Source organism: Myotis yumanensis, unplaced genomic scaffold, assembly GCF_028538775.1.
Source record: "Myotis yumanensis isolate MYYU_CA2020_CCGP unplaced genomic scaffold, mMyoYum1.0.hap1 SCAF_2, whole genome shotgun sequence".
Lineage (NCBI taxonomy): Eukaryota > Metazoa > Chordata > Mammalia > Chiroptera > Vespertilionidae > Myotis > Myotis yumanensis.
The window spans coordinates 180,261,645-180,286,406 of NW_027223753.1; the positions used below are offsets into that span (position 1 = coordinate 180,261,645).

Below are 24,762 nucleotides of genomic sequence, written 5' to 3' on the forward strand. Positions count from 1 at the left end.
ACAAGATGTTTTCACTAACGTATGAAAGTTATTTGCTTCTGTGGAGAAAGATCACAGCCAGTTTATGTTTGAAAACAACACCACTTCTCTCCCTCCTTCTCAAGCTACACAAGTTTTCAGGATGATTTTTGCATTAAAATCGTGGGAAGGGGAAGAATTCTCCAAGCTTCTTGGATTTGGGCTGCTGCCATCCTCAGGGCCTCCCTTTATCTTTCAGAGTCTCCATTGTGTTAATTAGAGGAAAATTTAATTAGAATCTAGATCTCCTACAATTTCTCCCTACCTTCAGCAATTCCTCAAGTTCCTGAAAGTGCTGCTTAGAGGAACAGACTTGCACTGCTGCAGAACTTCATGACTGTGAAAGCAATTCCAAGATGATTACACCGGGAAGGGTGTGACCAGGAACACTGATGTTTTCATCTACAATGACCTGCCATTTGGGGCTGACTCTAGATCAGGAGTGGAGAACCTCCGGCCTATGGGCCATAAGGCCTGAGAAATCATTTGGTCTGGCCCTGCCAAGGCATTAGGGATGAGTTAATTAAATGTTTGACCAAATATAGCAGGCTAATTTTTAAGTTAATTACTTTGTATGGCCCACAAATGATGTTATAAATATCCAAATTGCGTTGGCAGAAAAAAAGGTCCTCACCCCTGCTCTATATGGTGCAGACAGCAGGTCCCTGGAGTTGTCTCAGAACTGACTATTCATCTCTCTCAGTGAAATAGACCCAAAACTGTGTAAGAGAACAAGGCTGAAAAATCTCCCTTCTCCACACCAGGGACAATTTCAGTAGCCAACTGTGCCATTAATCTATCCCATGGTTTTTTTTAACCCAAGGTTCTATTCAGAGAAGTTTCTTCTAGGAGCAAATTGACATTTAGAACTCAAAGGCAAGTGATCTGAGGTTTAATGATATGCAAGGTCAGTATTTTTTTTCCAGTTTTCTTTCTAAATGTCTGTAGGAAAGTGTGATCATATGGACAATCCTCTGAGGGGCTCTCTCTCTCTCTTTGTTTTTTTTTGTTTGTTTTGTGTGTTTTTTTCCCACTTGGACAATAAATTGCTATCACTTATTTAAAAAAAATATAAGATTCATCCCCAAGTATTCATTTTGACATCACGGAGCCAAAATACTTATCAGGGATCGGTAGAAGAAAAAAGAATTGCTATACCATAAACATGTACATAAGAGAGGGGGACATCTGGTTAATATGGAATTTTGCTGAAATAAAATGAAATGAGAGTAATTTCTGGAATCAGACTTTGGGTTGAATCTTCACTTCAAACTTAAAATTAGAGATCTCTGAACTGCAGTTTCCTCGTCTCTAAAATGAGAATAATGATTCCCGCTTCTCAGGGTCATTGTTGAAGACAAAAGAGATGACGTACAGAAAGCTTGGCCCAGGTAGTAGGCATCCTATGAAAAAGAATTGTGTTGGCAGGAACTTAGAAAGCCACAGGAAAGCTCTTTACTAAACAAGGTGAGTGCTGTGTGAGGGGGTGGAGGAGATAGTGGTTGCCATATATAGCCAGACTTATTTGCCCATCTCTCGCTAAAGTGAATTTTTTTTCTGGCACCCAACAAAATGAATCTCTGTACACAGAGATGAGTGCAAACCTAGCATCTATTATTAGCATATTTCTTAATGTTTTCAACACCATCAATAAAGCAGACCAGCCAGCCAACTGGAAACTATTCAACACTAAATAAACATTTGGAATAAGCCCATGCCTTTTGCAAAATTACAATTTGCCTAAAATAGATGGCCTCAGAGGTCAGATTCAAATATACTCTATTGGATGTTCACGTTTGTTTACCTCTATCCAGAGGAAATGTGGGGGCAAATAAGGCAGACAGCTGCTCGGGCATTAGGCACTAAACACAGACACTGCTGCTCCTCGGACAAGCTGTGCTGCACCACTGCTTCTAGTTTACAGAGGCTCCATCTCCCACTGTCAGAGGAGACAAGAGCCACCAAACCAGCGTGCAGGCCTTACAAAGGGCACTGAGGGAGGAAGTGGAGTTGGGGATGGGAGGAGGACTCTGCCCACATTTCTGACCGGGAGCCCTATTGGGTCTCTACCTGCTCCTCCCCCAAGCAAAATGATTTCTCAGTTTTTCTGATAGACACACAGATAAACAGACAGCCCTAAAAGCTTACTGAAAAGCTAAACATGTCTCAAAAACTGAATAGCTAGATTTTCACAAAGCACTACTTAGGTAAAATAAATCAAGAAAATATAAACAAAATATTTCCCCTCAATAAAGGCACATGTTGGAAATAAAGAGATGTGTTTATGGCAATACTTTCTTAGGTTTCTAAAAAATGAAACACTTAAAATTTAATTTTAGATGTTAGATACCCCTCCCTTTTCAAATCTCATAAAATAATAATAGTTTTAGTGTCAGATATGCATTTTTAGGAAAGAAAGTGTTTTTTAATTGCCAACAACAGAATTTCCAAACTATGAGAAGACTAGTAAATTGGCTATTGAAGCACTTTTTAGAAAACCTTTAACATTGAGTCTACTGTTAAACTAGTTCTCAAGTTTCCCACTGATCCATCTTAAAATGAGGAACAAAAGGTTCTAGCAAGTAAGAATTTTCTTAGTACCATCAGAATATTTATTTGAAGAAAAATACCAATTCTGAGAAAGCCTGACTGACTGACTATTCCAGCCTGGATTGATTTTCTGCTTTCTGAATTTTTATAGAATATACTAGAAGCCCGGTGCACAAAATTTGTGCACTGGGGTGGTGGGGGGGGGGGGGGGTTGTCTCTCAGCCTGGCCTATGCCCTCTTGCAATCCAGGACCCCTCGGGGATGTCCAACTGCTTGTTTAGGCATGATCCCCGCAGGCCAGTGGGGATCGGACCTAAACTAGCAGACATCCTCTAAGGCTGCGGTTCTCAACCTGTGGGTCACGACCCCTTTGGCGGTCGAATGACCCTTTCACAGGGGTCGCCTAAGACCATCCTGCATATCAGATATTTACATTACGATTCATAACAGTAGCAACATTACAGTTATGAAGTAGCAATGAAAATAATTTTATGGTTGGGTCACAACATGAGGAACTGTATTTAAAGGGCCAGAGGTTGAGAATCATTTTCCTAAGGGATGTAGCGGTGCGCCAAGCAGCAGGCGGCCAGGGAGGAGCCAGAACCAGGGCCATGCGCTGTGCCGCTCACACTCATCCCAGCTCGCTGCACCTGCTGCCGCCACTTGGTAGTGCTGCTGCAGAGTCAGGAGAAGCTCCCGCCACCACAGGTGCGCTCACCAGCCATGAGCCTGGCTTCTGGCTGAGCAGCACTCCCCCTGTGGGAGTGCACTGACCACCAGGGGGCAGCTCCTACATTGAGCATCTGCCCCCTGGTGGTCAGTGCACATCATAGCAACTGGTAGACCGGTCATTCCAGTAGTTCTGCTCTTTCTGTCATTACGGTCACTTAGGCTTTTATATAGAGAGATATATAGTTCGCCCACTTCATTCAGGAGCTAATTATCCACAGCTTGTGGTTTTTTTTGCTCAATTGTTTTATATGTTTGTTTTATTTCCCCAACTAGATGGTGAGTGTTTTGAGGAAAGTGGCCATGCCTTATATTTATTCTGTACTTATCAGGCACTTGCTCAGTGCTGAGTACAAGATAGTCTTCAGTAAATACTTAATGAAAAAAAAATTTTTTTGATTGAGTGAAGTGGAGTGTCTCTTACATGAGATATTTCTTTGGTTAGTGTCATATAATCAACATGCAGGCATGGTGAAATCACCTGGATGCATATTAGAATCTCCTGAGAAGTTTTTAAAACACCCGTATGATCTGTGCTAGCTGCTAGATTAAGAGAGAGAGGAAAAAGAGTCATACCTTTGCCATCAATGGGATTACAAATCTATGTCAGATTCATTCCACGCCCTGCTCTTCCACCAGAATGAAGGCAAATATGGATCTCTCTACTCTTCTAGGAAGAACTTGTCTTTCCTGGAATTTGATTCACTTAGGTTTCTCTGAATGCCTCAAGTCCCTGATGAGTTAGAAACAAATGATCCAACTTATTCTCACTGTTAGGGTGAAAGCAATGATACCCTGGGACTTTCTCAATCCCAATGGGAAGTACTCTAAGGAGCTTACATTTTTAAATGAATAACACAGTTTGGCCATTTGTTACAAGAATAATAAAGGGGTAGAAGCAAAACACAAGAGGCATTTGTGTTCATTCAGACTTCAAATGAATAAAAAAGACAGGATCTTAAACCACTAACTTATGGAACTTGAAACTAAATTATTTTACTAAATTATTTGATAAATATTGGCATGACTTGCAAATTAATAAGTTAAAAATTAATAAAGTATTTGCATAGGTTCAATGTTTTATCTTTGGTATGAAATTTTCCACAGATGCAAATAATAAAATGAGAGTTGGTGAAACCCTACAGATCACGTAATCACACACAGTTCAGAGAACTCTAGGTATCCAGGCAAGTCTATTCAGAGCTGCCACAGGATAAGAGTGGAAGTCTTCCCTGCTGTGGGTGCCTTTCCCCAAATGGATAATTTCACTTTTACCAGTTTTCTAAATTAGATGTCATTTGAAACAGGAATTCTGATCCTTTCAAAATTATGAACATCACAACCAATCAATCACAAACACATTTCCAGAAACACACACACACATACACACATAGATATACACACATATTCTTAAGGAAACTAAAACCCAGAGATGTAAAGTAACTCCCCTAAGGTCACCCCATTAGCTAATAACAGATATGGTACCAGACCCCTCCAAATCCAGTTCATTTTCTTCTCCACATGTTCCTTCTGATCATTAATTAATCTTCCTGTCCAAGACCATGTAAGTCTCCACCACGCTGGTCAATTTCAGTGTGGAACCAGGGATGAGCAGGTTTAGTAGGGTTGATAAATGAGTCCTAGGGCTTCAGAGACTCTCCAGTGACATCAGCTGGACCCAGGTGAAATGGTAATCACTAGTGTATAAATGATTTGGACACTGTAATTTCCCCCTACGATTTAGTTTGCTTTCTCCTGTTGATTTATTTAGAATGTGCTCTGCTACATCTCCCAACCTTGCTACACTGTGAGCACCAATAAATGTCAAACACATTAGACAAGCCCATTACTCAATGGGCACATATTCTAAAAACGGTACAAAGGTGAAATCCCAGCAGTTTGAGATGATTGGAGTATTTACAGGATGTTAGGAAAACATCTGCTTCAAAGATTCAGAGCTTCGGGAGTTGATGTAAGGGTTTATTAGGAGCCTATACCACCACTAGTCCCTGTACAGAAAATATTAAGCCATTATAGAGTGAATGAGTTTTGAGTACCTATTATATAGAATAGGCTGTACAGAGATTGGCCCTCTAATAGCCACTTAGAGGGGATACATTTTGCTTTTATCAAAAGAGAAGAGAATGGAACTTGCTTTTATAGCTTTGCTCAAAGATAAATTGAGTAGAAAGAGGTTTTTTTCTTCTGTGCTGACCACTTGGGTTTGGGCCCATAGCATCCTTACTCTGGTGTAATGTCACCAAGCCACGAGAAGCAGACGAAAAGTGGCAGCAGTTCCCTGGAGCTAATCTTGAAGTCTTGTTTATTTTCTTTGTTACCAGAGTGACCATCAATAAATCACCAATTGCAGGACCAAACACTGTGCACTATCTCATTTAATCTTTGTAAGTACCCTAAGATACAATTATTCCCAGTTTACACCATGAGCAAATTGGGGATTGGAGAGGATCAGTAACTTCCTGTGGTCACACATTTAGTAAATGGCAAGGCTGGGATTCTAACCCAGTCAGCTGAATTCTGATGGCCTTGCTTTTGCCACTAGTGTCATCATGTGTACCAAAAAAAAAAATCAGCTTAAAGTTGCAATAACAACCACCACCAAAACAGGTTGTTCTAATCTCCTTCAAGGCATGATCCAGGGGACATGCTGAAATGACTAATAAATCAGGTCCAGAATCACACTTCTGCAATCTCTTCTTCACCAAGATCAAATTACATCCCTGGTGTTTTCTTTGTGGTGTTGTTCCCTTCCCATAGCTAATTGGAGTGTTGGTGGGGAGTTTGCAGACAAGGAAGCTGTATGCCTAGAGAGGGGAAAGACAGAATATAATTGGGGCTTGGCAAGGAGCCAACCAGTATTTTCAGCCTATGGTGCTAAATGCACCATATACCGTATGTAGTTTCATAGACCTGCACAGATACACACATGAGCGTGCACACACCACAAAGGAGTGGGGAGAGGAGGGAGGTATTGCTTTCTTCTTTTGGCTTTGCATTTCTGAGGAAATGGCAGTTGGACTCATCATTTATTAATCACAAATTTTGGTGCTATGTCTTTAGAAGAGAAAAGCATCACTTGACTTTCAATGCATATTCTGTTAATTGGTAGGTTTTGCCTCTCAACTAAACTGTAAAAGGGGAGGGTGCGTACTAAACCGATTGCCCTACTTAGGCAGTTCCTGGCAGGAATGCCGAGATGGATTAACATGCATAACAGAAGGCTTATATGACCCTGGGAGACAGTAGAACCTGAAATAACCTTAATATCCTGTCAACTTTCATTACCAGACCCCACTGAACAAGTAAAGCCTATTTAACAATCTGTCTGGGAAGGAAAAATCCATATCTTGTTATATAACCAGGATTTTTCATCCTGTTCTATTATCATTATTATTATTATTACTATTATTATTATTATTATTATTTCAGAGAGGAAGGAAGAGGGAGAGAGAGATAGAAACATCAATGATGAGAAAGAACCATTGATCCGCTGCCTCCTGCACACCCCCCATTGGGGATCAAGCCCACAACCCTGGCATGTGCCCTTGACCGGAATTAAACCTGGGACCCTTCAGTCCACAGGCTGATGCTCTATCCCCTGAGCCAAACTGGCCAGGACACATCTTGTTCTTTTTTTTCTGAGGACAGACCATGTTATAGGGTGTCTTGATTCCATCGAATTTCTCAGCAGGTATGCCACTCACTCCACAGCCCTTACTTATACAAACAAACCCGCAGACATCTGGAACTCAGGGTCGGTACTGAGCAACTTGCAGTCTGAGGCCCAGCAGTGTTTTGGGCACAAATAGCTCCATCCTGACAACTGTCCACCTTCAGTGCTAGGAAGGTGTTCAGGCTCAGGAAAGAGGGGAAGATCTAGGCAAAATGAAGAGTTAAAAAGCAAGAGAATCTTGAACAAGCACCTGGGCTCTCTCGGACACATACTCCAGATGTCTTGTCAAGTTGTCAACTGTGTTTGCTGAGATAGCCTGAGGGACCTCAGAATGCCAAGTGCTTTATGTTCCTCAAGGGAGGTGTTTATGGGCAAGTCCTAAAAATACCGGAGCACTAACACAAATCCAAAATAATTGAGTACCCACAGCTCTCTAACAGCACTCTCAAGAAATAGATCATTCTCTTCGTTTCAGTAAGTGCTTTCCCAAATTCCGAATTTAGATGTCATATTTCAGGGTTCCAAACTCCCTCCATTCACAAGATAGGGCTTAGTTATAAGTTCAATTTTGTCTAATCGGAGGAGTTAAAATCATGTTTTAAAAAATCACTAGGCAGTACACAGAGACTTGGAATTTACAGATTAGCAGCTGTGTGACCTCAGGCAAGTCACTTCTCTTCTCATCTGAAATATTTAAATGGAGGAGAAAGTATTAAAATATGTTGGGTAATCCAGCATTTTACCATCATTACCTTACGTAAGTTTAGATGAAATGATTCTCAACGTTTCTTCCAGTTTTAATTTTCTATTCTATTTATTAAATGCTTAAATTGATTTAGCAAATGTTTTGGGGAGATTTTATGGGTCAGGCACAGTGCTATGCATGGCAAGCATCGTTATAATTAATTTAAAGATGAAATACTAAAAGATTTTTACAAAGTTTTTATTTTTCATGACAAACCAGACTTCCGGGTTTCTTTTTCCATAAATGTGTTTCCTATAGTATTAATAGGCCCAGTGCATTACAGCCCCACCCCCCACCCATGTCACATAATCCTGTCAAAATTGGTTGTTTTAAAACTTGAGGAATTTTTCCATGCTCTCCAGTGGCTCTGTCTGGGTTCCAGTTTCCTGATGTGAAGAATTTGGAATCAATGATTTAGCTAATTTCTAAAATTCTTCCACAGCTTTGAGAGAGAATTTATTTCAGCAATACAGTAGCCACTACGGACATGTGGCTATGAAGCACTTGGAATGTGGCTAGTCCAAACTGAGATGAGCCAAAAAGATAAATGATCTCAATAATGTATAGTATTGATTACATACACAATGAAAGTGTTATGCCCAGATTTCAGGATCCCCAAGAAACCAACAGGGAGCCAGCAGTCCAATGCAAAAGCATAAGAGTCTGTATTTCAAGCTAGCTTGAGCTCCCCGTCCACCAGACTCACTGACACATCGGCTAGCCAAGTGGCCAAGAGAGAGAACCCCGCCGAGAGACGGGTTTTAAAGGGGGGGTTGGAGTAAGGGGAGGAGAAAGGACTGTGCTCTGCCGATTGGCCAGGCGCAAGTCGATGTCTTGTTCCTGGGTGTGGCTAGCAGAGTCTTAGACTTCCGGGAAGAAGCTCCTTGCCAAGCATGTGGCCAAGGTAAGATGGAGGACGTAGCCCTTACCCTGGGGCAAGATGGAGGGCATAGCCTTTACCCTGGGGCAAGGTGGAGGGCCTAGCCCTCGCCCTTTCAGAAAAGATAAATATTTTGGATATACTGGGTTAAATACAATATGTTATTAGAGTTAATTTTACCTGTCTCTCTTTACTTTTTATTTGCACATGGTTACTAGGAAATTTACAAATGCACATACCATTTTCATTTGTGGCTCTCATGTTTCTCTTGCTCAGCAGGAGCCTCAACCCTCTCAATTACCCACTTATGAAGAGTGAAGTAAATCACATTGTTCTGGTCTGAATTTTGTTTAAAAGCAGGAAGACAAGGAAAGTAAGGAAGCAAATCATGTCCCCCTGTCCCTGAAGGATTCACCCCCCCCCCCCCCCCCCTTCCCCATGAAAGCCACTGGGAAGCTCTATTTGCCCTCCCTGCTCAGGGCCTTTGTTATTCGGATTTGAGTCTGAACACACCCAAGAACTAGAGAAGTGAAAGGACCCACTGACTTTCTACTAGAAAAGGCAGCAAAGAGAAAAGTACAAGTGACTGAAAGGGAATTGGGCCTAGGAGGAAAAAAAGAAAAACAAAAAAGATCTGGAGCAGCCTGGAGCTGAAAAAGCATTTTAGGGGAATTTGAAGTGGGGGGAGGGAGGGTTGATAGAGAGAAGGACCTGAACTGCCCACCAGAGTTCCGCCCACCCTCTGAATAAAAAGGTCTCTCTGGCTGCACTTCTCCATCCCTTTGCTTCCTTTTCATTCCCTCCTTTCTAGCACGCAATTTGCTTTGTTAGGCACCATCAAATAAGTACCTCATTTCTCTATAATTAGTTGGTGAGGTGGGCATAACTATCTTCCTTTTACAATTGAGAAGTTAGAGAATGTTCCGGAGGTTGAACAGCTAGTGAGGACAGTGGAGCCAGCATCTGAATCCTTGCCTCCTGATTTCAAGGGCTCTGGGGTTTTTTTCTACAAAACTACATCACGTGCACATATTTCAACAGCTCTTTCCTAATTGACTTATGGTATATTTTAAATTCAGCTAATTCTCTAGTTGCTCTATGAAGACAGCTTGGAGATTATTCTACTTCAGATTTTTAAACTGCTTTCTGAAATATGACAGGGCTAATTTTACAAACGTCTTTTCTCACTGCTAACTAAACACTGTCCAAATATTAATCAGATTTGAATGCTTAGGCTAATAAAATCAGTAGGCCTATGGCTCATTTGAATAGCTCAGCCAAACTTGTGAAGAAACACAATTAGCTGATACCCTATTTGCTGAGTAAAAGATTTGGGGGAAAACATTGAACCATTTTAGCCAAAAGAATAAAAAAACAATTTAGTTGTTATGAGAAATCTATTAATGCAAATGTATGAGCCTAAACCCTTAAGCTCTTGATCATATAATTTCTATAATTTAATTTATACAAAAGTTGCAAAATATTTTGTTTTCCTTTTTACCATACAGAAAAGAAGACAAATGAAATACATGCATTGGACTTACTTCAAATAAAGTTCTTCAGTGTTCCATCTGTAATACCCCAAATGCCAGCATTCATCTACCTCTAAATCCATGAGGCTTCCAGTTCAGACCCCAAGGGAGACATTGGTAAAGCATACAGAAACTGTGCCAGTTCAACAGCCACAACAGAAGCCAGAGCATCCTGAGACTGGATTGGGAGTTAGACTTCAAACAAATCCCCAAGTTGAGGATTTAAGCATACACAAGAGCTAGGTTTTCTTTTTTAAGTTTGAAGAACAGAGAACACAGCCCTCAAAATCATTTTATTCATTATTCCATCCCCACCTACATTTTTTATCTGTGTTGTAAAATCCAACAAAGACAGGGGAGCTGGGTATGATCTGCCCTCAGGTAACACAAGACAGTACAAGAAAATGTAAAATACTAAATGTCAACAGATGCAAGATGTGGACATAGTTCTCATTGCCTAATAACTTTTTACTTGCAAAGTAATCCTCTCTGAGTTGTTTTAAGTAGCATTTCCTTTAGTGCATTTAAATATACAATATTTATAGACTAGATTGGGATAAACAATAGTAACTAAAAGTCACACAAAAAAAATCGATCAGAAATTAAGATAAAGTATCTATAAAACAGTACAAACTATAAGAAGTGTAATTTGATTTAAAAAATTTCAGTGCTCAAGAAACTTTCATAAATACCTGTATAAAAGAAAGTATGTCTGTATGTAAATAAGATACAATGTGATAGGTAGGAAGATAGACTGATAGATAGGTGGATGGATGGATGGATAGATAGATGATAAACAATAGTTACATAGAGATATATTTTCTCCTTTTATATATTACAATACCTTTTATGTTTTTTCCTTATATGCTAATTATGTAAGTATTTCAAACAAAGAAAAGTCAGAATTCAACAATTCAAAATAATTTTAGTGCACTTATATCACAGATAGACTTAAAATTTTTCACATAAATTATATTTATGTGGATAAAGTATGCTAAGTGACCCAAAGTATGGTTATCACATAAAGAAAACCTTTAGTAAGTTTCTTATTTAAAACAATTAATTGCTTCTTCATTTATCTGTGTTGTAAATTTTTCATTCAACAAATGTGGATTGGGTACCAACATATCCCAGGCACCAAGGCAGCATGGTCCTGCTGTCAGGAACTTAGAGTATACAAACGCAGACAAGCAAGTGCTTAAACAATTTCATTGAATAAGTGCAAAGTGTGCTGAGTGCTATCAAGGAAACAAACGTGGCATGTGATGGAGACTAGCTGGGGACCTATTTTAGGTTGAATAATCAGAGAAGACTTCTCCAAGGAAATTACATCTAAGCTAAAATCTGAAAGATAAGAAGGAGCGCACCCATCACTCAGAGAGAGCAAGAACATGTTTTACGGGGTGCATTGTGGTAGCAGGAATCACACTTAAAGGCCTGGGGGTGAAGAAGGCTGGAGGGTGATTAGGAAGGAGGGGTAGGACCAGAGAAGGTGTTACTTAGACTGGGGATGGAGAAGTAGATTGGAGTGTAATCCAATTCATATTTCTGAACAATCACTCACGCTACCATGCAGACAATTGATTGAAGATGAGTAGAATGGAAGCCAAGCCACATGTCAGGAGGCTATTGCACAGTTGGAAAGATGTTGTAATTGGACTACGTGGTTATAGTCATGAGAATAGAAACAACAGAGCTTGTTGATGAATTGAGTGTGGGGCTTGATGAAGAAGTTTGCATCAAAGATGTCTCTCATTCATATATACAATCTAGGTCTTTATATAAACTCTTCTGACTTAATATAAGGATTGTGTTCTAAAAGTATGCATTAGTTCATTGCATTTGAAAATGCACTCTAGTTTGACAAGAATTGCTTTTAAAATACAGATCATCAGTACCATTTATAACAAAATTTCTGAAGGTGGAGGGGAGGGTATTCAGCCAAACTGATATATCTGCAATTATTTCTTTTTTCTATTCCTCTTCAAAATCTTTAATAGCTCCCATCTGTGGTGTTGTTGTTTTATAAAGCTAACTTAAATCCTCATTGGTTAGCTAGAAATGATTAAGGGACTTAATTTAACTGAGCCACTGCTTGTATACTCTATCTAAATCTAACCTATGCATCCAAATGACTAGAGAATAGTTGGTATAATGAGAGTGACCTGGAAAAACCACTTTCTCTCTCTCTCTCTCTCTCTCTCTCTCTCTCTCTCTCTCTCACACACACACACACACACACACACACACACACACACAGAAGAAACAGAAGAGCAAGGAGGACAGAATTCAACATGCACATACTGTAAGACTAGTGACTAAATTGCTGTACTAACTTGAAACTTCAAGATTTAGGAAGAAGCTTGGCCAGCGTGACTCAGTGGGTGAGCATTGACCTATGAACCAGGAGGTCACGGTTCGATTCCCAGTCAGGACACATGCCCAGGTTGCAGGCTCAATCTCCAGTGCGGGGCATGCATGAGGCAGCCGATCAATGATTCTTTCTCATCATTGATGTTTCTAGCTCTCTCTCTCTCCCTCTCTGAAATCAATAAAAATATATTAACAAGAAAAAAAAAAGATTTAGGAAGAAAAAAATGACATTAAAAATTACTCAGAGTGCTTTGAGTTGTCAGGTTCATTGGCTTTCATTATTGAAAAATGCTTAGAATTTGTGTTTCCAAAGCTTACAAGCCACATTGCAAAGCTCATATAAACCTACCAATTTCTACTGAGTTTTGATACCAACGTTTTCCTCTGCTGCAGATCTCATCAGCTCATGTCAACTAGATGTTATAGTTGTATAACTTTAGGTTTTCTCCCAATATTTTCCAGGAGATTCACCTGAGCATTGGAGCATGAAGAGTGGCCAAAAGCAGATTATTGTAGCATCCCTTACAGGTAACCCACAAAGAGACAGAAAGATGTCAGTGACCTTCTACAATGACCCCAGACAAATTTGCGAGCAGAAGCAAACTACCAGGAAAGGCATCACTGTGAGAGCTTTGCCTACAGCTGTCACCAGAGGCCTGGTTCCTATTTGGTATTATATTGACCCAAGGGTAAATTGGATGATTTTCTCCACATCTGCTCCACTGGCTCTCTAGTCTGTTGAATTTGTACTGAACTTTTATACACACAAAATAAGATCATGTGTATAAAAGTAGGATCATTGTGAATTTTATCTGTATATATCTAGGTCATCCTCGTAAAATTTTTAATATTCTATATGGGAATATAGAATAAGCAAAAGAGATTCATGCTTGGTTAACATTTAAAATTATTCCTTGTCATTTCTTTTAATTTCTAAATTGTAATTTCTAAAAGTCTAATTTTAATTTTAAGCACTTTGAGGAGTATTAATAACCACTAAAACTAAGACAGAGGTGCCTGCCAAGACCCAGCCTCCTGGATCTTGCTCAGTGTGGAGGAGCATCACTCTCCCTCCGTCCCTTGTGTATAAAGGTTCTCCCGAGAAACCGTACCAATAGGATACACATATTTATATACAAAGAGATTTATTATAAAGAATTGGCTCACATGATAAAGACATGACAAGTCCAAATCTGCAGCCTAGAGAGGCAGGAGAGCCGATGTTACAGGTGAAGTCTGAAGGCAGTCTGCTATGGAATTTTCTCTTATTCAGGGAGACCAACCAGTCCTTTCTTTCTGTTCAAACCTTCAACTGATTGGATCAGGCCCACCTCCTTATGGAGGACAGGCTGCTTTTTTCTACTGATTAAAATGTGAATCTAATCCAAAAACACCTTAGCAGTAATACTCAGAATAGTAGTGACCAACTATCTGGGCTCCCTATGGCCCAGTCAAATTGATGGTAATATGATGGTAATATTAACCATCATATCTTGCCTCTCATCATCCCTCCTTCCTACAAGCACAAAATCCTACCATGGAAATAATAAGGCCTTCAATTTCAAGGACTGTTAGGCTGCAGTTTAGTAGCAGAAATGTAAGTGGGCTTTAACATCAAATATAGTGGGGTCAATTCCCTATTCCTGAGTGCAGTTTAGGGACCTCAAGCAAGTTATTTAACTTCTCAGAATCTCAGTTTGGTCCTTTGTAGAACAGAGAGTACAATTTCTCTCTCATAGGTTCATTATGAGAAATCAACTAAATAACATCCCTGAAAGTTCCTGGCACATGATGGGCTGCCAATGAATCTTATCCTAGCAGGAGTCCCAGCTGTGTTGTTTGCTACTGATATTTAGTTGTGTCTGGCTGCCTGGTAGGGTGGGGCTGCCAGGAGACTGTTTGCTTCAGGAAATGAAGAGCCTCCAGGGAAAGAACTCATACTGAATGAGACAACAAGCCTTAGGGAGCTGGGGAAAGGCTGGCTTTGACTCTGGTGCTATGCCCCTCCCCCAGCTCAACCCCTTCCAGATGTGCTCATATTGCAATCCTGCCAAGAAAGGAGACTGAACAAAAACAAAGAGAGCTATTTCTTCTAAAAACATCTGGCTTATGCTCTTGTATTTCTTCCACTCTTCTTTCCACATACAGTCACTGGGGAGAATTCTGGCTGTTTCCGCTGCCCTGGGACCCTCTTCTCTTGGACAGGTGGGTCTGGTTTACTAAGCCAAACTCAGTCTTAGGACCTGGATCCTCTGTTTGGGTTGCTTGAATGAAGGAAGTACCTGGCTTCCTTACTGTCCTTCCCAAATCTGCATTTTTTGAAGAGTTAAGCATTTACAAAGACCTCCATAGGGACTTAGCTTTTCTATCCAAAATATGAAGGTCCAGTTCCTGGTTAAGTAACTTGATAGGACAAGCCACCTGTTATACCGCAGGCACATTCCCTGGTGGGCCACTATGTCCATTTATTCCCCTATACAACCCCTCTGAATAAGAAAGCAGATACTCAGGAGAATAAGGACCCCTCAGGAACTCTCCTTGGGAACCAGCCCAGACATCCTCTGGAATGGCACCGGAGAGATGCTTAAATTTTACATGATTAGACATCCATTCAACCCTGAGGCTGCCGTTGTTTCCCCATTCTGCATTCCCCACCCTGCACTGGACAGTGTCTTTCAACAGATAAAAACATTTCTGTTTTCCATCCCCACCAAAGATAGTTCTTCTAGTGAGTGCTGTCCTATTGACTTTTCTGCAGTGATGGAAAGGTTTTATATCTGCACTACCCAATGTGATAGACACGCATCACTGTTGAGCACTTTAAATGTGCTAGTGTGACTAATGAACCAGATTTTTAATGCTATTAGTTAAAATAGTTTAAATTGCAACTGATAGCTAGTGTCTACCATATCATGCCATGCATATCTAGAAAATCACTCCTCAGCCTCGTGAGACTTTCTCTGCCATCCAATGGGTCCATAACCCTATTTTCAGGATTCCACCTATGTGTTCCATTCTCTTCGTAAGCTTCAAATTTTAATGAATTTGAATTCCTCAATGAGTAAATTCATATACAGTAATTTCTGATAGAAGTAGTTCCATACAACCTTCAAATAATCCTGAGACAGCTAGTTATAAATTTAATCTTGGCAAGTTGTTTTGAGGTTCATCACTTGTAAGCCCTCACAATAAAACCCAAAGGATAAATACCAGTTTAGTTATCTCTCCAATTCCTGAGCCTCCTTGTTTGCCCAGGATTCTCCCAATGGATCGTCTCCTGTCATCCACCCTGCCTACCTGTCTGTTCATTCCCTTCCCCCACAGTAGACTTAGGGGTTACCCTTCTTCTAACCCTGAAGGCCAAAAGTATATTCATAGAGTAAAAGCATTTCCCCACACCCCAAAATGTTTTATGTTTTAAAACTGTCATTGTTTTCTTTGTTGTTCTGAACAGAACCCATTTTATATAATAGATATAGATATAGATGAGATAGAGATAGATAGAGATAGAGATAGAGATAGAGATAGAGATAGAGATAGAGATAGAGATAGATAAATATATGGTTTTCAGAAGCTTGTCCTGGTGGAACAAAACTAAATGGTCCTCACAATTGATTCTCAAATTTCAGAGTGCACAAGACTAGGACAGTTGCACAGACGCATCCTCTATATTCCCATTTAGTAGGTCTCAGGTGGGACACAGAAATTTGCATTTTTGCAAAAACCCCAAGGCATACTGATGCAGGTAATTCTTGGAATTCACTTTTAGGAAACCTGAACTAGAAAAAAATAACTTATGTTTCTTCATTCCATCTGTGAAATCTGTACAAGAATTCGATGGCAAAGTTAAGCACAAAATGAAAAATGCAACCTAAGGCAACTGTCAATAATCAAAGGCATTATTCCCTGATCTTTAGTTTTCTCCTCAAACTTTCAAGTCACTTATATCATTCAGTGATGCGCTTAATTCTTTCCCAGGAATCTAAATCAAAGTATATCCTGAACCCATCTCAGAAATTGTTCTACTCAGAATGCCACTCAACACCACAGTCCAGTTGCCTGGTGTCCCTCCTACTCTAGTGTCATTCACAGGGCCCATTATACTCAGACATCAGTCACTGCTTCGCAGACCACCTCTATACCTCTTCAGATGGGCTTTGCAGACCGCCTATGACACTTTATGCCCTACCTCTTTCTCACATCCCACGGGCCTGAGCTAAATTTACCTCTCTGGACTGTGAATCTACTCCTGCTGCTAACCTTGAGTTTTTAAAGCTCTGACATATAACAACAAGGCTTTTGATAGCAGCAAGCCTGTGACAGGTGAGAAAAGCATGTGCATTAAAAGTAAAATTAGAAAGCTCATGGGCTCCTGAAACCTTCATTCCTGCCTGCCTAAGGCTGTCAAAGGTTTCCTTGCTTCTAGAATATATTTTCTGCCCTCTGGGGACAAATTCATTCGACACATATTTGTCTTCTGCAAATCAATGGACAAACAAAGCACATTAATAGGATTTTAGGACCTTCAGAATTTAGACTAACTTGGGCAGGAGTCATGATGGATGTTCAGGAAATGGGAGGAGAAGGGCTAGAAGGAGCTGGCAGAGACATCTCATTACTTAGGAAGAGCAATGACTGGGTACCTGACTCAACTGCAGCAACAAGCACCACTAGGGGGGGGGTAGATAATATTCAAAGGGACAGACCCAGTCTTTGAGCATTGGCATCAGCATTTGTTGGAAGGGCACAATGGTGAGAGAGCCAGGCAGCAGCAGTTATCCTGTGGCTGTATATACTAGTACATTAGGATCCCAATATACATCTGGAACCAATGGCATATTGTAGAATACAATATGGTTATGGCTTGGTTTGAAGCAAGACAGTAAATTTGTATTCTGAAATGCAAAATTAGGCAGATAGATAACAATGTCCAGGTGGCTATAACAAAATCAATACTTCTTTGCTCTGTCAGAATTAGCTCAGGAACTAGCATGACATGAGAAGGACTAGTAGTCACTTTTGTGCCATTTGTTCTAATACTCATCAAGACAATGGAGCTACCATTTTTTTTTCTAAATTTGGGGTGGTGGTGGTCATAGATGAAGAACTTGGCTCTGGAGCTGTCAAGAGTCAGAAGAGCTCTAGCCAAACAGAAAGGGCCTTTAAAGCTCGTTTCAAAGCATTCCTGGATCTGGTGGTCATTTTTCATTTGATCAGTAACCAAAAAAAGGTCTTGACCACTTGTGAACAATTAGGATTAAAACAGGTAACAAATGCTCTGTTGCCTCATAAGGGACTTAGGCCCATCAATTGGCTCCTTTAGATCAACTAGCAAGAAAAAAAGTAAACCGGGGGACAAGTTGGAGTGCATGACCATCTGGGAGAGAGTGGGAACACATTCCAGCTGGCAAAGACCCTACACCCTGGCTGCAAGCTCACCTTGACCAGCTTGTCCCAGTCACAGGACACGATGATGGGATTGCTGCTGTTGGGTGAGAAACGGACACAAGACACCCACTCTGAGTGGCTCTCATCCTACAGATGAATATGAAATTAGGGAAAACCATCCGGACCATGAAGCTCTTGATCCCACCCCTTAGTTATGACAACAATCTGTTTTCACACCTCCAAACCAAAACCTTCAAGATCAATGAAACCTTCGGCAGATGAAGCCTGAGATCACCACATAAGGCCCAGGTTCAGAGGATGGGAGAGCACCTTAACGCGTGTCTTCACTTTACCTGGACAGTGTATTTGCATACACCCAAAGTATTCCATAACTTAATGGTTTTATCTCGGGAGCCAGAGACAATCTGCCGGTTGTCTGGGGCTACCATTTTTGATACTTGGACTCTGTTATAATCATTCAGGCTACATCATAAAACACACCATCTGCACCAGTTCTAAGCTCCACACCCAGACTTGTCACCATCTACCCTTTGCATTACCATTCCAGTCAAAGAGAATCCTCCTAAGGAATCAGGAAGGCCAAGGCTGATGAGTGGGATTGTAACAGTGCTCCACATTCAACTCAACTGTTTAGACCATGCCATGCCCTCCAAGTTAATCCTCCAAGGCTACCATCCTTTCTCTTCTTTCCTGTCACTCTCACCTCCACTAGTTTTGAAAGTACCATCTAAAGAGAAATATTCAAGCCTAGCATAGCTGACCAACATTTTGGCGGATGAAAATAAAATGCTTATTAGAGGTGTATCAATGCCAATCAAATGCTGAAGTAAATGAAATCAAAGGTATAAGATCACCAAGGGGAATAAACTACTGCTAAAATATGCAAATGCAAATTTTTCATGCTTTTGACAAAAAGAATTAATGCAAAAAAAAAAAATGAATCAAATGATATGGGCAGTGTGTGAGCTAAAAACCTGCTCCACCCAAAAGGTTTTTCTGTTCAATATACTACACAGGCATTAATTTGCATGTGTTTATTACTCCTAATTTTCAAGCACATTGGAGGTCAATTAAGAAACTGATAAACCTCTCTCTTGAAAAGATTAAAGGAGAAAAACACATCATTAATATGCTCACCAGAAAACAGAACTCCATCATCACTGCTGAAGGTAAATGTCCACGTTTACATGAGCAGATGGAAGGCTAATGATAAAGTTGTCCTTCTTTTCACACCTCAAATAATGGATGAAATAGAATCTTCATCTGCAATATAACAACAGACATACATTAAAATGTTTCATGCTTGAAAAGAAAAGTATCACCTGTCAAACTCAGAAAAAAGCTTTCTACTACTTATTCAAGCAAGCTTCACAACTTATACTGGATTTCAATAATTAATAGTATATTCATTAAATACCCTAAAAAAGTCAAGTTATCCGAGGGACATACATATTACCTATAAGCGATAGCTAATCAATATCTACAAAGTTTAAACAGATTGAAGAAGAAGTTTAGAAAATAAATATGTATACATATATATATATATATATATATATATATATATATATATACATACACACACACACACACACACACACACACTAGAGCAGTGATGGCAAACCTATGACACGCGTGTCAGAGGTGACACGCGAACTCATTTTTTTGGTTGATTTTTCTTTGTTAAATGGCATTTAAATATATAAAATAAATCTCAAAAATATAAATCTTTGTTTTACTATGGTTGCAAATATCAAAAAATGTATATATGTGACATGGCACCAGAGTTAAGTTAGGGTTTTTCAAAATGCTGACGCTGAGCTCAAAAGGTTCACCATCACTGCACTAGAGGCCCAGTGTACGAAATTCGTGCAAGGGGGGGCCCTCAGCCCAGCCTGCACCCTCTCCAATCCAGAACCCCTCAGGGGATGTCCGACTGCTGGCTCCTAACTGCTCGCCTGCCTGCCTGCCTGCCTGATCTCCCCTAACTGCCCCTCCTGCCAGCCTGATCACCCCTAATTGCCTCTGCCTGCCAGCCTGATCGCCCCTAACTGCCACCCCTGCTGCCTCGGTTGCCCCCAACTGCCCTCCCACCAGCCTGGTCACCCCTAACTGCCCCCCACTGCTGGCCTGGTCACCCTCAAGTACCCCCCTCTGCCAGCCTGGTTACCCCCAAGTGCCCCCCTCTCCTGGCCTGGTCGCCCCCATCTGCCCCTGCCCCCCGCCAGCCTGGTCACCCCTAACTGCCCCCCACTGCTGGCCTGGTCACCTCCAAGTACACCCCTCTGCTGGCCTGGTCACCCCTAACTGCCCCCCTGCTGACTTGGTTGCCCCCAACTACCTCCTCTGCAGGCCTGGTTGCCCCCAACTGCCCCCCCCCCCGCCTGGTTGCCCCTTACTGCCCCCCCTGCTGGCCTGGTTGCCCCCAACTGCCCCCCCCCTGCTGGCCTGGTCACCCCCAACTGCTCCCTGCCAGCCTGGTTGCCCCATGCAGCCTGCTGTTCAGTCATTTGGTCATCCCTCACTAAACCCCCTGCCAGCTTTGTTGCCCCACGCAGCCTGCTGTTACTGTTACTGTTACTGTGATGGTGTCCTGGACAATATTCATATTCCTCTATTATTAGTATAGATATATATAGGAAACCTCCATTTGACCAAGAATTTTAAGGAAAGTAAATCATGCCCCTTGCCATCAGGAATGAGAAAATACAATTTTGGCTTTGAATGGAACTACAGGAACCCATCTGTCTATCATTCATCCATTCTGCAAACCTTTGGTGAATGTCTGCCAAATATGTGACACTATGCTAGCTAATAGAATTTCAAGTGGATTAATGAAGAATCTTCAAGTTGAAAGAGATATTTCCATTGCAATGAGTTGCTCTCACATTATCAGTTGACTTACTGAGAACTGTAAAATGTAAAACAACCTATGGATGTGTCAGAGGAGGTAAGTACTGAGACTAAATCCAGAGGGAGAGGACCTACAGGAGCCTTTTACTCCATGCACAGAAGACATGCACTCTGGGATTTATTGAAGGTTTTCAACTGAGCAGTAATGTAGTCATAGCTTTGTTTTAGAATATTTGGAGATAGGATTGGGGTCATGGTCAACCCTGGTAGTTAGTGGGTCAATAATAAGCTTTTGCTATGATCAGGAGAGAAATGCAAAGCAGTTTGGTCTGTAACAGGGGTGGTAAGAATATTCAAACATAAAAAGATTCAAGTGATATTTAAGAGTCTTCACTGGACTAACTGATTAAGTGGATACAAGGGACAAAGAGAGGGAGAAAGCAAGGATGATGTTTCACTTCATCTATGTGGACCCCAATTTTTATCTATAAAATGGATTTATTATCATAACAGTATTTACAATGCAGGGTTGTTGTAAGGATCAGATGAAAACAATAAAAGTAGAATCACTCTGTAAACTTTGAAAAGCTCTATATAAATGTTTGTTTAAAACAACAACTAAAGGTGTTAGAGGAAGAAAGTCTCTTCTTTGAATCTCAATATTGTCATCTACAAAAATGGAACAGTGATGCTGCCCTCCAGCTCAACATTCCTTGGCTCTATGATACTTTCCTTGACAAGGTAGAGTAATTCACCCAATTCTTTGAGATGAAACAGAAAGACTAGCTCATACCATCACTACAATTTCAAAGGCGAGCCTTTAATTCTGCTCCATACCCTAATATGTGCTGGGCAGGCATCATTACTGTGCACTTTCTCTCTATGCCAAGTCTGGACATGAGAAAGTGATTAATACATGGTTTTTAGGATATTAGTTTGTATTACTTAGATATAATCAATATTCTGCATATCCTAAATAAACTTTCCTCCCTCCGCCTTGCAAAATGAAGACCAGCCAGTTTTCCTTACAATCCTTATTGCTTTCCAGAAAAGTTCTGTCCTCTCTTTTTCTAACCCTTTTCTATTTGCTTTAGTTCCCAATAACAGCACCAGAATCTATTCCTAAATAAACCTGACAAGATGTATGAAAAACAAAATTTATTGATTGTGTGCTTCAATAGCTATAGTTATTATAGTTGAATTTCAAGTTTGACCAATTAATCTCTCATTAATTTATCCAGAAAGAATAAACAGAAAAAACAAGTTCACCACTCTAGACTGTGGCCTTCACAGGTGACTCATTCTACAGTAATTCGGGAACCATGAATATTCCAGTTGTCTCCCTGCTTCCCTTTTCAACTTTAGGCTGGTCTTGAACCTTGTAGAATCCCTCAGGGTTCCCTAGACTTACCATCTTCTCAATTTTTTATTTAATTAAAAAATACACAAAATATATTTGGTTAGCATTTCTCTATAGGGTCTACTACTTCATGCCACTCTGATTAGGGAGAAATACCAATCTCTATGTTTTCTGGCTGAAAATTATAATTGTCTATATTCACATCACTCTTCAAAGCATTAGTTTTATACTTTATTTCATTTAAGTTTATAAACCACCAGCTAACTACTCTTTCCATTGTAACTATTTCTTGGTTACTAGCTATAGTAAGAAAAATTACAATCTATAGATGATAAAAAAAATTCTTAACTTACTTCTGCTTGGAAAACCATGAGAGCAGAGAGAATTTTTTTAAAAAACTGTTAATCCAGCCAAATACCAGGTTAATTCATAAATAGATGACTTTTTGTTAGTTGTTTTTTAATTAAATTTATTGGGATCACATTGGCTAACATGAACATACTGGTTTCAGGTATGATTTCTATGTTGCAAGATCTGTATATTACACCATGTGCCCACCATCAAAAGTCAAATCTTTTCCCACCATATATTAGGACCCCCTTCTCACCCAGCCCCCTTCCCTCTGGCAATAGAGATAGAGGTTTAAAGATATATATAAAAATCAGAATTGAGGGAAATAACTATTCTAATCTTGTCCTAGTTTATTTTTTAAGAGTAAGTTACGTTCCAATTTTTTTTTTCCTCGTATTGAGTTTCGTATTGTTTCTAGCTCATTAACTTTCCTTGTCTCTCCCAGAGCAACACATTTCACCACTGTTTTGCATATGGGAGGCATAAACAAAAGCGGGACATTTTAAGGCATGATCCCATGGGGCCTTCGAGAAGTTTATATTTCACTGGAAACTCTGAGCATCTTTTGCCCAGCTAAGGAGAACATCTGCTTCCTCTTAGCAACTTTAAATACACTTTGATCCTGACGTCTTTCAATATCACCCACACAATGTACTTGAGGTTTTCCTGAGAAAATGGGAGAGGGAGTGACATTTGAGTTGGGGGCAAACTGCCACTTTCCAGGAGACATTTAACTAAAGGTTTTGCTTAGGAATAAAAAAGCACAGTTTTAGTGCTGCTTATTCTTGGTTTTTGCTTAGAAACCTCTTTCTGCAATAACGCTTAGCATCTATGTAGCATTTTAAAGCATTAAACAAATTACTCCTCAACCAACCCTTTGTCAGGAAGTCAATTAGGTAGAATATAATTTGTAGATGGAAAACCAAGAAATGAGCTGACTTAATTAGAATTCAGATGTATACTCCATGCTTCCAATTATCATTCTCCCCCAACCACCAAGAATTTCCATGTGTCAGCATGATTTTAGCCAAGACCTTTCTGATAATTGTCTATTTCAAATGTAAGATGTTCCACCAACTACATTACTTTGGGCTCCTTTATTTATTAGTTCATTCCAAAAGCACCTACTGAGTGCAGAGTAAGCATTTAGACATTGTAGGTCATTTTTATCAAATTAAATAATAATTTAATTCAAGGGTCAGAAAACTATGGCCCCTGGACCCTGTTTTTATAAATAAAGTTTTATTGGAACACAATTATACCCATTTGTTTAGATATTCTCTATGGCTGCTTTTGAATTGTAACTTCAGATTGAAATTGAAATGATTCGGTAATTGCAAGAGAGATCATACAACCCACCAGTCCAAAATATTTACCATGTGACCCCTTACAGAATGAGTTTGTCAACCCTGTCCTAGCTCCGTGATTTCTAAACACCTCGTCTAACTGCACATGGATCTCCCGAGAACCAGTTAAAGGCATAGACCCTACACCCAAAAGATTCTGATTCAATAGGTTAGTGGGAAAGGCACGTAAAATCTGTTTTATTTTTTTAAAACCTCTTAGGTGATTGGGTTGTAGAACTCCATTTGAGGAATGCTGTTCTAGGTGATAAAATTTAAGAGTAGTCAAGAGAGAGATTTTTTTTTTTAATGTAGGCATGCCCATGGGATGAGACTAAGGAACAGCTTCTCAGAAATGGTAATTATGTTCAAGTTTTGATCATTTGAATTGTTCGAAAATCCAAAATTTACTGCAGGCAGTAGAGAAAACAGTTGAGTAAAGATGTGGAGATGGTAGGGAACAAGAATGAGTGAAAGAATATAGCAAGGAAACAGATCTAATCAAAGACAGGCTGTCATTCAAGATACATGAAAGGAAATATTTCACTTGTATGGAGTTGGTTATCAGAGCAATAGATGCCCTTGAAGGCTTATTGAAAACACTTTCAGTCTAAATTAATAGCTCAAGATCTGAGTTGCAGTAGAACTGATCCAGACAAGCAGCGTATCCCAATCTCTGTGATGAACAATGGAGGTCATTAGTAATGTTTTGCGTTAGGTTAGGGTCAGGAGATACATTAAATCAGCAGCTACTTCAGAGTTTGAACCTGCAACTTGAACCTCATAAGCAACGTCCTCAAAGTTTAATGACATCAGCAACATGGAGAGGGCTTGCTAACACTCAGAAAGTTGAGTTTCCCTTCTAAAGTTTCTGGTTCAGTGGGTTGGGAGCAGGATCTGAGAATCTGTATGGCCAACAAGTCCCCTG

General features: G+C 40.1%; 1 long non-coding RNA gene across 1 annotated transcript in view; it reads right to left on the minus strand.

Moving 5' to 3' along the window:
- The window catches only part of LOC139004089 (uncharacterized), a 637,181-nt gene that overhangs the window by 192,344 nt on the left and 420,075 nt on the right, over positions 1-24,762 (minus strand). Inside the window, exon 5 of the long non-coding RNA XR_011470331.1 lies at positions 19,068-19,193. This is a non-coding gene — a long non-coding RNA (uncharacterized lncRNA). The remainder of the gene's footprint in view (positions 1-19,067; positions 19,194-24,762) is intronic.